The 14,216-nt window shown below is 33.8% G+C and overlaps 1 protein-coding gene across 3 annotated transcripts in view; it reads right to left on the bottom strand.

The window, feature by feature from the left end:
- The window catches only part of OSBPL1A (oxysterol binding protein like 1A), a 298,973-nt gene that overhangs the window by 65,049 nt on the left and 219,708 nt on the right, over window positions 1-14,216 (bottom strand). The window lies entirely within an intron of this gene.

The raw sequence follows: 14,216 nt of genomic DNA, 5'->3' as shown, positions 1-14,216 counted from the left end.
TGAAATAACAGGGAAGCACTGGAATTACTGAGTTAAAAGACAGTAAAATGATTGAGCCTGAACTTTAGGAAAATTCACTTTGGTGACTGTTTGGAGAATGTAATGGAAGAGAAATTTGTGGGGAAGACCCAACAACAGACTCCTGTAACAGTTCAGGTATGAAGTAATAATGGGTTATGCCATAGAGAGGCAGTGGCAGAGGAAAGAAAAGGGCACTTTCAGAGATAATGCAAGGATGGACTGGCAACAGGAGGAGGAAGAATGAAAGGTGAGAGACAGGGAAAAGTCAAGGATGCCATCAAAGTTAGGAGCCTGAGGATAGATACAGAAAGCTAATGTTGCCCTCCACATCAACAGTGAAGTTTGGAGGTGGGGAGGATTTAGGGGAAAAATAACTCAATTTTAGAGATGCTGAGTTTAAGATGTCCAAGGCTCTGCAGGGCAGTTAATGATATAAGACTGTAAGACTGGCAGAGAGGGTAGGGCTGGATAAGTGAATTTGAGAATGATCAGCAGAGAGATAATTAAATTTATAATAGCTGATGAGATCACCATGAAATATAGAGGGAGAAGTCTAGGACAATACTATCTGGGACACCCCTGGTTAGTGGATGTGCCCAAAAAGCAAACCAACAAAGGACATTGAGAAGAAACAATAAGATAGATAGGAAGAGAACCAGGAGAGTGGCATTCCAAAAATCCAGAGAGAAGAGAGGATGAAGAATAAGAGGTCACAGAATGTGGAGAGATTAAGAAGAATGAGAAATGAGGAAAGGTCACTGGATTTGGAAAATCTTTGGTAACTTTGGGGAGAACAGTTTCATTCAAAAGATAAAAGCCAGAAGCCAGAAACCAGATGGCACCTAGTTTAAAAAAAAAAAAAGAAGAAGAAGAAGAAATGCAGGCATTTATTAGAGATGGTCTTCTCAAGGAGTTTAGCCACAATGACAGAATAAGTATAGGATGATAAGAGTGGATGGAAAGATGCAGGGTATACATGAGCGTGTCTCTAGGCAATAGGGAAGCATTTAATAGCTAAGGAGTACATGAGTGAAGATGGCAGAGGGAGCAATCCATTGGATGATATGGGACAGAAAGGGATTCTTTTGATGGCACAAAGGTTTGCTTTGGCAAAAAAGAGAGTTACTTCTTCATGTGAGATAGGAGTGAAGTAAAATATACTAGCAGAAGACATCTGACTGATATGAAGGGAGGAGAAGAGGGAACTCTTGGTGAATACTATCCATTTTTTCAGTCAGATTTAAAAGTAAATTTCTGAGATGAGAAGGCATGGGGAAGTGGCTTCTATGCTTGATGAGAGATGAAAAATTTTGATGAGCTACTGTGGAGAGTGGTTATTAAAAAAGGTATAGAAAAATAGCTTGGCAGCAGTGAAAGCTCAAATTATGAACATTTTTGTACATCATATGTAGTTATGATAACCTTGTTTTGACAAACATAAAGATTTAAGTCTTGGGGATAAGAATTCATTATTTGATAAAAATTGTTGGGAAAGTTAGAAAATAATCTGATAGAAATTGGGCATAGACTAATATCTTAAACCATTTCAAAATTAAAATGGAATTTGAAGAACTTGGAACATATTAACTATCAGACTTATGGACAGAAGAACAATTTATGAATAAACAGAAAATAGGAAGCACTGTTAAGTGTAAAATGGATGATTTCACTTATATTAAATTAAAATTAATAAAATTTTTCTATGAAATCAATGTAGTCAAAATCAGAAAGAAAGAAAAAAAATGGGGGGAATTAACATAATCCCTCACATAAAGATCTCATTTCTCTATGAATATATAAAGAATTTTGTCAGATTTATAAGAATATGACTTATTCTCCAGTTTATAAACGGTCAAAGGATAGGTGGGTGAAGAAATCAAAACTATGTAGTCACATGAAAAAAATGTTCTAAATCATCACTGAATTACAAAATTCAAATTAAAACAACTTTGAGCTATCATTTTATACCAATAAAATTAGATAAAATAACAGATATCCTTCCACTGGAGAATGACTAATCAAGTTGTAGCATATGATTGTGATAGAATATTACTGGGCTATAAGAATGAGCCAGTTGATTTTTTAAAAACTAAAGACTTACACAAAATAATGAAAACTGAATGAGAAGTACCAATGGAACATTATACATAGTAACAGATATATTGTTCTAAGAACAAATTTAAATGATCAATTCAATTTAAGTTAAATATTCAAATTGGCTACAAAGGACCTATGAAGAAAGATGCTGTCCATTTGCAGACAAAGGAATAAAAGTATGTATAGTGTCGTTCTCTCTTTCTCTTTCTCTCTCACATACTTATGCTTTATTGTAACCTTCTTTAGGGCAGGGTATTGAGAGAGGGAGAAAAAAATTAAGTCACATAGGGAAGAACAAAAGAAAACTTAAGAAGGAAGCACCGAAAAGCAGGGTAGCTTCGAAACAATGTGTAGTCTTTATTACATGCTTTTTCATAGAAGAGTAAGTATCCAATCCTTTATGTCGTGCTTTGTACATGGAAATGGTCTTTTTTTGTGTGTCTTTTTGTATTTAAGTTAAAAATAGACACAATTAAAAAAAAAGAAATTATATAAGCTTTAGGAAATCTCTGTTCCTGACTCAGAATTAGAGTTTATCCTGATTTTTAAAATATATATATATATATATAATAAACCAGAGTTTATTATATATATCTTCCTAGATATCTTCATGTTGATAGTTCTGACAAACTGTCAATACCTCACAAGGAATCTATGGATATTTCCAAAACAAGAGAACAGCAGAACTGACCTGGTCAAGATGGGTGAAAGAGTAGAAAGTGGCTACAGCAAGGTTGATGGTCTAAGAGAGAATTGAGGGGTTGAGAAAATAACTATTTTTAATTTAAATACAAAAAGACAACATTTCCATGTACACAGTACAATATAAAGAAAGGATTCATCCCTTTTTATCTAGGCCTCCTGGCTTCCATTCTCAATTAAAATCCTACCTTCTAGACTTTCCTGGTCTCTCTTAATTCTAGTGCCTTCTCTTGATTATTTTTAATTTGACCTATTTGTAGTCACTGACATGTGATCTCACTTGTTAGACTGTGAGATCCTTTAGGGCAGGACTGTCTGTTACCTTTCATTGTACTCCCAGTACTAAGCACAGTGCCTGGTACGCATTAGGCACTTAATACTCCACAGCCACATTATCCCTGTGGAGATGCTACTCTGCACTAGCTCCTATGGGTACTATAGCCATAGCTACTGAATACCAAGAAAAGCAAGTTGTTGGCAACAATGTCCTTGGTTTCAAAGGGTTCAATACCAGAAATTGATATAATCGATATTAAAAAAAACTGATAAAATTACATCAATGGAAATAGCATTAAAGAAGAGGTATTAACATATGATTTGCTTCTGCATCCTAAGGACTATGAAACTTTTCCATGTGATATGTGGCTAAAACCTATATATTTTTGTCTCCCCTGTTACTCCTTCAGAGCAAACAAAGGTTATTAAGAAAAGAAAAAAAAAGAAACTGAAACCAAAAGGTAAAATGATTTCTCAGTTACAAATTTAGCTAAAAAACTTGGAAACTTCCCTTTTAATTCTGGTATTCTGTAAAAGCTGAAGAGAGATTTAAAGCACTATGTAAATGTGAGTCCTAGCTTTTGTAATCAATTCAATGAGTCAAAGGGTTAGCTTCATCATTTCCATGATGAGATTATGCTTCTATCTTCCTGATACACACACACACACACACACACACACACACACACACACACACACACACACACACACTTTGGGAAAAGATTTGGAGATGATTGGAAAGACAATGTACTTGGGAGATGGAGGGAGAAGAAATGGTTTCTTTAAATATTGCTTAGTAACAACTAATTTTCAACCTTCATTTATTTGATAAATGAATTCATAGCTCTGTTTAAAATCTGAATAACTCTCATTATGTCCATATGTCCTTTTCTATGATGTGCTATTACTGTTTAAAAATTTATGTCATAGCTTCCTACAGGCTAGGTAACAGCATCTAGAATAGTGACGTGACCAATGAATACTTTGGGACCATAATCTCATCCTTTGCTTTGCCATTACACAAATTAAAGAGAAAATCAGTCCTGCATTATAATTATTGAATCTGAATTGGAAGGAACCTGAGAATCCATTTAGTCCAAATCATCATTTAACAAGAATTTCTTCTACTACATACCTGATAAGTGACATCCATCCAATAGTATTTCATCCTGACACAGTCCATTCTACTTTGCTATAGTTCTAATTGTTAAAAAGTTTTCTTACTATTTAACCTAAATCTACCACTTTGAATTTCCATTCAGTATTCCTCAATCTGCCTTCTGAGACCAGACACAAAAAATCTAATCTCTTCTGTCTACATGAAAAAATCTTCAAGAAAGTAATGAAAAGTTACATTTTAAGAAGTTTCATATAATAGTTTATATTAAAAATAGAAAGATTGCGATCTGGATTAGTGAAGTAGCATCTATACTGATGAAATTTTATGTCCTAAAGGTATTACATAAGGATAATAGTTTCTTATTTAATATTTGAAAGGGGTCATATTAGTAGCATCAGAATTTTCTCACAGAGGCTCCAATTTCATTCTGTAAAATGTATATTAGAAAACACTCTTCCATCAGTTACTAGACAATTTCCAGAAAAATTAGTCTAAGAAACAAAGAAACTAACTCTCTGAGATAAAACAAGTAGAGTTGAGTTGATTGAGGTATCAATAACTGTTTTACAAAAAGGAAAAATACTTATTAAATGGAGTTAATGCTATGCAAAAGTCACATTTTATACTAAGTAAAAAGTTCAGAAATAGAATACTGACAATTGTTATAAAGAGAACATCCATATGAAATACAGACACTTTTAAAGTAATTCTTTCATCAACAGAGAACTATATTACTCAAATGTTGTATGCAATGCCTAATAAACAAATCAGTCCAGACAAATGAAAAGCATTCCTGGCTTATGAAATAAATGTAATATGCAAAATTGCAGATCATTTTTAAAAAACAATTAATTATTTAAACTATAGGCAGTGTAGCATAATGTATAGAAAACTGACTGGACTGGGAGGCAGGAGGATCTGGGATTCAAGGCCTGCCTCTAACACATGATGACTGTGTGACATTAGGCAGGTCACTTAACTTTTCAGAGCCATAGACAATTGGCTAAGACCATGAGATGAAAAGAATAAAAGCTGATCTGTATTGGTAGAGTGGGTTCTCAGAGAAAATCCCCCTATACCAAGAAAATAACAGGTTGTGTTCCTACTCAACAAAAAACCAATTTTTAATGCATGCGCCAAAGCAGGTCACTGTGGAAAGAAATCTGGTGGTTAATATTTTTTCCTAAAAGGCATGTAATTGCCCTTTATTTATTTTGTAATTCTATTTTCCACCTATCAGGTACACTTAGAATAAAGAACACCTACATATGAACCCAGAGGAGTCCCAAAGAAAGGTAACACTGAACAACTCCTCATCCCCTGAGGTAGTGTTCTCTTCAAGGCAAACTTTAGATTGGCAGTGCTCCAATGAGGAAAAAAATTCTGCTTCAATATATTTCTCGGTATTAAATTCCTTATGCCAGCAGAAATCAAGGTGCAAGTCTGTTATTTGGCTTAATATTTTTTCAGAATGGCAAAAATAAAATTAAAATCAGTGAAACATAGACAAATTAGAAAAAAGATTTCCTGAGAATGTAGAATAAATATGTATGTGTGTATACTTTCTTATGAACAAAGGAAGACTAAAAATTAAGGAACTTTCTTTAATAAATAATACCTTTGTCATTTTTTAAGAATTAGGAGTATTCTAGAAAAAATTTTCGATTATTAAACATTTATGTTTTCTCTGTCCTACATCTTCCCCTCCTCCATGGGTAGGAGATGGGGTGAAAAAGGAAAACAAAATGCTTGTAACAAATAAGTGCAAAAGTAAAACAAATTCTAAATTGATCCTAAGCTTTTACAGAGCACATTGAAACAGGAAGATGATATTTATATAAGGCATTTAAAACTCTCGTGATCAGAGCTAGAAAGTAATGAGACCTCTGGATGAGGAAAGTGGTGTCAGGGGACCAGTGAATGAATAATAGAGCTAAGAGCCTCTAGTCACCTCTTGTTTACAATTCTGACAATATAAGTTTATAGCCAGTTTTGTGGAAATCAGCCAAATTATAGTTTCCTAAATAGAAAGAAACTCAATTTAATTATTCTAAGAGATTTAATTTTTAAAATATGGTACAAAACATGTCCAATAAGAGATAAGCAATTTCCTTTTCTACATATTTATCCAAAGTAAATGACTTTTATTCTAATATTAATACTTTCATTCTAACTACTTCTTTCTAAAATTCCAGTTCAAAATTTAAAATGTTGAAGACTTTGGGTTTTTGCTCTCCTGCCACTTCAAAGCAGGATAATACACACACATACACACATACACACACGGCAAAACAATAAAAACTCAAATTTTCAATAGAAAAGTACTTTCATAGAAGGTTTTTTAAATATTTCCAAGAGACTTCCTTTATTCCAAAGTAATTTTTCAAAAAATCTAAAATGCAAATGCTAAATTAACAAAATATATAAATCCAAGAGGATGAGATCAAAATAATTTTATTTATAAGTCTTTAGTAATCTCTATTGGTTATTTTTTAGTCTTTGTATTTTTAATGTGCTCCATACTTGACAAGATTGGATGCTCTGTTCATATCAACAGGCATTGGTAACCATAGCATCTAAATTTATTTATCTGATTTGAAAACTAGTCTCATATATATATACATATATATATATTCAAGAAACATATAACATGATGTGCACATACTTAGACATCATAACTTGAAGTATAAATGAGTGTCAGAGTTTGAGGAGATCTCAAAAATGATTTAACCTGTACATGAACAGGTTTAACATGTAACATGTTAAACATCATGTATATATAAGTTATACAACATTTCCAACAAAGTCTTTAAGCAATGGTCAAATGACTACTATTGAGAGAATCAACTGTTGTCTAAGACAACTGATTTTAACTTATAGTTCAAATTATTAGAAAGCTATTCTCTATATTGAATATAATTCTTGTCTTATAGCAACTTCAACCCAATACTCCTAACTCTGCCATAGCAGAACAAGTCTAATACATCTTCTACAGCAGAGCCCTTCAAATATTTAAAAGATGGTTATCATATTCCCCATAATTCTTCTTTTTTTCTAAATGAAACATTCTAATTCCTCTGACTGATCTTCACAGGGTATGATCTCAAGGTCTTTCACAATCCTGGTCCCTTGAATAGTTGTTAATCAATGTTTTTCCTACAATGTGACATGTAGAAGAACTAAACATCATCCAAATACAATTCTTGATTTTGTTTCATTATTTGGCCTGTGAAACCAAGATTCACCAGTATACTTAGTCTGAATTCATAGAATCATAGATTTAGAGCTAGAAGAAACCTTGGGACCTCCAATGCAACTCCTTTAGTTTACAAATAGGACATGGAAGCTTGTAGAACTAAATAACTCTCCCGTGGTCACACATTTCATAAATGTTAAAGATGTTAAATCTTATGGACTCTAGAACTCTTATCTTTTATACCAAGATGCCTGCCACTCCTAAAGATAGAGATAGACACTGGTGTTAAACCTGTGATTCACTACTATGAGGAATATCTGAATAAAGGAAACTCCTTCTATCAATGCTTGTTATCACCTTCTTTACAATTTATACTCTTATAAAAGTCTCCTAGAGAAGAGTTGTTAGCATTTAGCATGCCCCACAAGTGTGGCCCACAATACTCCAGAGTATGATTTGAACCAGATTAAAATATAATTGAGAGGTATTTAACAAAATAAATAAAAATACAATAAAGTTTAGCTCATATTACATTTTAAAATTAAGTCAGTATGTTACTTACAGGGATCCTTATGTATGGTTGGTGGCCTCTGTTTCTATTTGCTTTTGAAACCTGTGACTTAGAGCACTGAGAACTTAGATGACTTACCCATTCTTACATACCTACTAACCCATCATGACAGATGAGAATGAAGTGCTATCTTTCTCTGGAAAAGGTGATGTACATATGTACATATATAGAATTCAAGCTAGGTAAATAAAAGGAGAAATATAGAAAAATAGAATTGTTCCTATGTGAAATAATTTAAATTAATAAAAGAGATGCAGATTGTAAAAGCAATAAAGATTAACAAGACATGTAGCTCATATTCTACTGGAGAATAATCCATCATGAATTAATGAGTGATAACAAGTCTAAGCTGAATGCCTGAGTTTACCTCATGAAATGAACAGACCAGGACCTTTATTTATTTGATAAGCTTTCACACTGAAGATGTCTTAGCATTTATAATACTGGTTAGCATTTATGTAGCACTTCTACATTTTACATAGCACTTTAAATAGGTGGAACATTAGATCTGGAGTCAGGAAGACTTTAGTTCAAATCTTGGATTAGAAGTTTATTAGCTATGTGATTCTGGCCAAATCACTCAATCTTTCTCTGTTCCAATAACCTCACCTGTAAACTGGGGATTAATAATAATAACTCTTTCCCAGTATTAAATGAGAGACCATATTTGTAAACAACTTAGCAAACCTTAAAGCACTAGTAAATGCCAGCTGCCACTAGCTTCTTGTCACATCCTCACAACCATCCTGAGAAATAAGTATTGTTATTATTCTGATTTTGCAGTTGAGAAAACGGAGGCTGAGAAGTTAAAGAAACTTGCTCAGTATGCATCTGAAACAGGGTTTAAATACAAGTCTTCTTGAGTGCTTATCCAGACCTCTTACCTGCTTTGCCACTTGTTTTTTATTAGGAGAATTAAAATTTTATTGTTGTTCTTTTCTCTTTTGACATAATGCCCCCAAGTTTCTCATTGTACTATTGGGTTTCTTTCCACAACCAAGAATCCATCCCCAATTCTACTTGTTATCTCCTGGAAAGAGTTTTGTTTTGTTTTGTTTCAGGGTTTTGTTTTGTTTTTTTTTGCTTTTTTTATTTGGGTGTGTTGGCTATTTGGCAAGTGCTTCAAAATAATGCCAGAAAAGAATTACTTATATATTAGTTATAGTCCAGTTGCCTAATTAATATATTTTTCCTCTGTATAAATTATCTTTTGAAGGCTTTCCTAAGGATTGTATTTAGTCTTGATCTGAGTCCATTGTTATAGTAGCCCATTATTAATTTGTTGACCATCAATCTGGACCATGGATCAAATTCAGTTTGGTACAAGTGAAAAGAAAAATCCAAGACAACCAAGGAAAATGTAAAATGATAAAATGCCTGTTTCAATAAAAGAGGCTTTTAAATTATCTCTCCTTATCTCCCACCCCATCTTTATTTTTAAAAATTCATCTGTGTTCAGAGATAAACAATTAATTAAGCACTAGCTCCGATATCTTTTGATATGCCAAATCAAAATTGTAAAAAAAAAAATTCCAGAACACTTAAAATACTTCCTGGTTTTGTTCTTGTTGTTTTGAGTCAGCAATTTAATGACCTATGTCCTAGGATTTTAATCTGCTGTTGTCATTACAAACAATCAGATGATATCTTTGTGACTTCATCAAAGATAGGAAAAAATATGTGGATTATGAAAAAGGACAGATACTCCTTGTACTTTAAAATGAAAGATAAGCTATGCAAATTGTAAAAATACATGGAACATATTTTAAAAATCATGAAAAAAATTTGAGTTTTCCTAAAAGAATATAAAATTTTGGGGTAGGGATCAGTGTGACAGTGCAGAATAAATCTTGCCAACCTAAATTCTGGATTTTGACAGAGGAGACTTGTGTTCAAATTATGACTCTAAAAGTAACTAACCATGTAAACACTAAGCAAGTAACTTAATCTCTTTGATTATCAATTTCCTCATCAGTAATCTGGAAATAATATTTAAAACTAATCCAGTTCACAGGATGGTTATGACAAGTGTTTTGTAAATCATAAAGTTCTATTTAAATGTGAACTGAAATATTATTTCTATGATAATGGTCTATATAGAAAACTGAGGAACTAAAAATGTAATTTAACTAAATATTAGTTTAGTTACTCTGTTTCAAGGCAATGAGATATAATGAAAAGAGTGCCGGACTTGGACCTGGGTTAAAATCCTACCTTTTTACCCGCTGTGGCACTCTGAATACATCAGTTCCTCTTTTTCTATCTTAGGTTTGGACTTATGTGTCTAATAAATCATAAAACGTTTTACTGATGGAGAGAATTATCATACCATTAGTTCCTCTTGCTTATGAAATCAAGTATTAATTCAATATAATATTAAGGCATAGTAATATATTAATAAGCTAGAAGTAAGTGATTTGGACCAGTTATTCTCAGTAAAGTTGTTGAGTCCTTCTACATTTCTCCTCCACTTTGAAATCAAAACTTTAAACTTTGCATTTCAATTACATATTCTTTCAGTGAATCCCTAATAGCTTTGTAAAATATTGGAGAAACTTCTGATCTGAAGCATGTTGTCAGGTAACTAGATGATTACATAAAGGTAACTAGATGATTGTATGAAGGGTTACCTTGCAAAAGTAATTATTGATGACTCTATAAAGTTCTATTGGTGGTGTTTCCTATAGTTTGGTATGGGTTAAGTCCTAACACTTTTATTACCTTAGGGAAGGAGAAAAGAGAAGGATCAATCTTCTCTTTGGCGTTAGGTCTTCTATCTCCTGCTCCTGCTTGACTTGTCCCTTGTGGGAAGAGGAAGAGGAAAGTGGAGACCTAGATTTTCTTTCCCTGCTGTACCACTTCTTGTCTAATATCCAGGCTTTAGAGAGACAAGAAGTAACAAAATGAACAAATATTCCTTCCTTTGGTACTACATTTGTCTCCAATCCAATCTCCAGCCTGCTTTGGAAAAGGGAGTGTTACCTTTTGCTCAATCAGGAACATTCTCATACCTGTCATACTTTACATATTTCAGGGCTTCTGAAACCTCTAAGTCACCATCTAACCCCTATTTCCCTTCCCTCCTATCTAATTCCTTATTCCCATCTAATTTAATCCTCTCTCACCCTGTAGTTACAACCAAACACCAGCCAACCCTTCCACTGTGCCTCTTAGAATACTTGTTCCACAGGTAATGGACTCCTCTTCATCCTAAATCCATCTAGTTATTACAGAAATTTGGTACCCCCTGATGACACAGCTTCCCTGGTCACCCTTTTCATTGTTGGTTACACCTTTACTCATTTCCCTCAACTTACTGGTTGAGATGAGGGAATCAATAACTTCTTGCTCCCCATTGTCACTTAACCTATATTCCTTTGAGATTCATGTTTCTACCCAATCAAAACCCTATGCAGACCTCTATGCAACTTCTTTCCTTCTCAACAAGTTTGGCATATGACTCACCTTTTTCCTCTCCTCCCCAACTCTTGCCCTCGTACTAGAGGTTCTCAGCATGCATATTAACTCTTCCTTCAGAACCACTTAGTTCCTCAATCTGCTCATTTCCTATGACCTACTCTTCCATTACATCTCAGGAACATACAAAATAGTTATATCCTAGGTCTTGTCCTTGCCCACAGAGGTACCACTTCAAAGTTAAACAATTCTTACATCTTCTTATCTGACTATAAACTATTAACTTCCCACATGTCCCTCTGCTTTTATTTACACTGTAACCTCCCAACTCTCAATCCTTCAATTCTTTCCCAAGCTATCTCTCCTGAACTATCAATTAAATTTTTCCTCTGTGCCAGGAACTGTGCTAAGGGCTGGGGATACAAGAAGAAGAACTTAAAGCCTACTGGAGACATGTAAGCAAATATCTACAAAGCAAGGTGTAATACAGGTTAAATAGGAAATAATTAACAGGGAAATAAGAGAGGGGAGAGGGAAGACTTCAGGTAAAAGAAAAGGTTTTTACCTTTCAAGGAAGCCAGGAAGATCAGTAGGTAGAACAGACAAGGGAGAACATTCCAGTTATGGGGAATAGCCAGAGAAAGTGTCAAGAGGTGTAGTGTCTTGTTCATGGATTAATCAGGAGTCACTGAATCAAAGAATACTTATTTGGAGAGTAAGGTGTAAAAAGACTGAAATTTAATAGGGCACTAGTATATGAAGGGCTTTGAATTCCAGAGCATTTTGTATTACATACTGGAAATGAGCCACTGGAGTTTATTGATACTAGTTATGTAACATGGTTGGACCTGTACTTTAGGAAAATCACTTTGGTGACTGAGTGGAAGATGGATTGGAATAAGGAAAAACTCGAAAAGATACTATGCGCAGCCAAGAATTTTTGAATTCATTTCTTTTTCTATTTATCAATTATCATCTTTTAAATTCTATTCAAGTTTTTAACTTTTTTTCTTTGGGGCGGGGAGGACTTACCTAAGTCTGAATGGACTACATTAAGTAAAGTCCCTCACTCTTTGCTGTCTATTTCTCCTTGAAATTCAATTAATTTTTCCTAGCAATTATATTCAGTACATATATATTAAGAATTGACACTGATTCATAATCAGTAGTGCCTTTAAGCATAATGTAATTTTCTTGCTTATGTATCCCTTCTGAAACAACATAGATTTTATTCTGTCCCCTTATTTTAATTCTGTGAGAATCTTCGTGTGTGTGTAATGTCTTAAGTAACTTTTGTTGGATTCTGCTTCTTTACATTCACAGTTATCATTGTTGTCTATTTCCCTCTTTTCTATCCCCTTGGAAACTCCCCAACTGTCTCAACCACTATCCAGCATCTGTTTAACAAGCTCCAGGGAGGGGACTCTGCTACTTGAGACTGCTCACCCCATTTCTGGAGAGCACTGATTGTCAAGCAGCTTTTCTTCTTAGAAAGATAGTAAGTTATGGGAGCAGTATATATTCTAGTCTTTCAGAGGTAGTCGCTGCCCAACAAGTTTCTTGGTTATATGGAAGCGCTCTCTGGGAAAGGGAAGAAAGGTCTGGTATGAAATGTCTATCCCTTCTCCCCCCTAAACCCCTCAAAAAAAGAAAAAAGAAAAAGAAAACTGCAGAAAGTACCAATAAAACACTTTAAAAAGAACAAAATGAAGACTACATGAAGGCAGGATAAAGAAGTTTGTGATAAGACAGCCCAATGCTGCAAATGTTCTGTGTGATCTTAGTCAGACATACTACACAGTATATCCTATCTCAGAAAAAGAACAAAACAAATCTATTTTATGCCACTTTTCAATGCTATTTACACTGACATCATCATACTTGTACCTCTCAAAGTACATTCACATACATTATTTCATTGAACTGATATGGTTAATAATTTTTTGTCAAGGAGTCAAAGTTTAACATTCCTTTTTAAATAATCTACTATGTTTGTGGATAAATGTCATCCTTGGAGAGTGCACATTCAGTCCTATGTTCACAAAGCAGTCAAAGGAGTCCACAGTTGTTACCCAAAGTCATCACAGAAGAAATTATAAATGTGGATTTTCTTTTAGTGAAAATCTCTTATCACTGGCAAGTTTGGGGCATATCTTTACCCCCTCTCCACATCTTTTTATTTTGCTATTTTGTTTGTAAAAATTCTGAGCTCCAAATTCTCTCTTTCTCCCTTCCCCCTACCTTGAGAAGGTAAGCAATTTGATATAGGTTATACATGTGTAGCCAAAACATATGAATGTCTTATAACTGAAAAAAAGAACCTTTGACAACTTAACCAATCCATGATATTATCAGAGTAAATATTTGGAGATTTTAAAGGAAAAAGATATGCATGCTAATGAAATATGTAAGTAGATTGTTTTTTCCTCAAATTTCTTTCCACTGAGGCAATGGTAGAAATCAGAGAGCTCCTAAAACTTATGAATTGAATTGACACACTTCTCTTTACTCTTTCCTAAAAATCATCATGGAAAGAAAGTGATTTGTCCAAGTTATACTGTAATTAAGATAATGATTAAGATCAGAGATTTTGAGCTAAAAGGGATCATGTATTCCATGTATTCCAACTTTTTCATTTTACAGATGAGAAACTGAGGCCAAGAGATTCAGTGCCTTATACAATGTCACTGAGGTCACAAGGGGAAAAGCTGAGACTTAAATTCAGGTCCTCTAACTATATATAAATTGGGCATATTTTCCTTTGTTCCATAGTGGGGCCTCTCCCTGTCATCGCTAAATTAAGGAAAAGCACTGGA

Source organism: Antechinus flavipes, chromosome 1 (genome assembly GCF_016432865.1).
Source record: "Antechinus flavipes isolate AdamAnt ecotype Samford, QLD, Australia chromosome 1, AdamAnt_v2, whole genome shotgun sequence".
NCBI lineage: Eukaryota > Metazoa > Chordata > Mammalia > Dasyuromorphia > Dasyuridae > Antechinus > Antechinus flavipes.
This window is presented reverse-complemented; position numbering and strand designations above follow the sequence as displayed.